This window comes from Periplaneta americana, chromosome 4 (assembly GCF_040183065.1).
Source record: "Periplaneta americana isolate PAMFEO1 chromosome 4, P.americana_PAMFEO1_priV1, whole genome shotgun sequence".
Taxonomy (NCBI): Eukaryota; Metazoa; Arthropoda; class Insecta; order Blattodea; family Blattidae; genus Periplaneta; species Periplaneta americana.
In genome coordinates, this window is record NC_091120.1 from 55,313,547 (window position 1) to 55,315,655 (window position 2,109).

The window sequence follows — 2,109 nt, forward strand, 5'->3', positions numbered from 1 at the left end:
TACTCTTCAGAATGAACGCCGTACTTGCTAGGCAACTTCTCTTGCACATAGGTAATACGCCTCTGCGGAAGTGTAGGAAGATTGAATTCTCTAGGCTCATCGACTAACCATATGACGGCATACAGCGAGTCATGACACACTTTGAACTGAACACGCAGTAGACTGTTACTATATGTGTGCTGGCAAGATAATTTAATTGTAACAGCAATTACGTATGTCTAAGTGTATCTGCTACAGTAGAGCTAGCCAGAAGTGGCGGCTGAAAGGAAGGGTATTTAAACTACCCGTTTTCCCAGCGTCGACTTCTTTCACCAATCAAAGTTTCTCTCGCCACGGAATTTGAATGACGTTCTACTTTCAAGGCGCCGTCTATCTACTTGTTGCCATGTCAAAGATGGCTGCGTGGCGCGCTCCCGATTGATCAAGTTTTTGTAACAATCTTCCCTGTAGTTGATCCATGAGAAATGACGTTATGAAAATAGCATGCTAAGTAAAAAGAGAGAAATATCTTTCATATCTGTACATTCTGGATGAGTCAAGTATTAACACCTCGCTGCCTTCCACCACTTGTAGCTAGCCCTTGTGTAGTTGTATATTAGTAGGTTCATATAATAAAACGTATTGTATTACTTATAAACTATCGAAAGTTCACTTAAATTAATCAAATTGTAATTAATGAAGTAATTTATTCGAACACAGAAAGTGAATAACTAAAATATGAGTTAAATTATACGATTTAAAATTACAATAATCACAATAAGACTAAGAGATTCATTTATTTACTTCACTGATTTTGGCGCTGTGAAAATGTGAAATTTTTGAAATATAAAAACTGAGTGAACGAACTGCACAAAAAGTTTTTATCTATCCTCAGAAAACAAATGAGTTACCTCGACCCTATTAGTTATCTAAAACAACTTATAAACAACTCGTAGCTCGCAAATAAAAATTATTCTACAGGGTGATTCAGAAATCCATGGAAATAGTGTGAAAGTGAGACCAACACCATCACCTCCAATCTATTATTTGCAAGTGACGGGATATATATCCTCCGTCTATTTGAGTTTTAAACTGCCAGTCCATCTCTTCTGAGCCGATTAAGATATCTTCTGTCATAATATGGTCCATTAAGATTTTAATATTTTGTAATAACATCTAGCACCCTATCTTAATGTTGTTGCCAATTTCGCGGTTTTCCTCTACTGCTTTAATTCAGCTTCAAACTCTTTGATTCTTAGTTTAAAAAAGAAAGGTATTAATAAATGATCTCGCTCGTATACGTGTCGTTAAAGATTTTACATTTGTGGATTTGCCGTTGTAGAACTCAATTTTGGAAATATTTAATATTGCATTAATATTAGATCCGACCCTTGCTCGGCCAGGTACTTCGTAATTTATCACCACAAGAAACCGGGTTGGATCCCCAAGACAGACTGCTTCTTTTATTGTCGCGGTGCAAATTTTTATTAGGTTTTCTCTAATTTATTCCAGAATTATTACTTGACCAAGGCCAGTGGAGTCCTGCAGCCCGGAGCCGTGGCGCTACTGCTCCTGCTTTCTTAATACCGTATCGCGTTAGTTCACATTACGCCCGCGGCTCCACTCGCCTCGGTCGAGTAATACTACATTATTGCCACATCATAAATTTATCTAAGAATAGCAGTTTTCGCTAAAAAAAAAATACCTTTATATAGACAATCTCATTTGAAATTTAGTTCTTCGAAATTTTCGTGCATTTTAAAACCACCCAGTATACTCACAGAAACTTTCGTGTATATTAATTATTTTATTGTATATTAACATACACTCTCTGTAACTTCTCAACTAAAACGAAAAAAAAGTATCATCATTATCTTTTATGCACTAAACAAGTATTGTCTCTTTACAGACCATATTTGTTCAATTAAATGTTTCTTTTGACTAATTTTATAACTTCTACATTATTGACGTAACCTTTAAATTTCATTCACTATATGTGGAATATCCGATTATCTCTAAGTTGTCCATTTCATAATTTAATATAATGAAACTTCCCTTAACGGACATCTCTCAACAGAGAACTACCCTTAGTGACAGTTTATTATTCTGCAGATACAGTGCTATTATGGG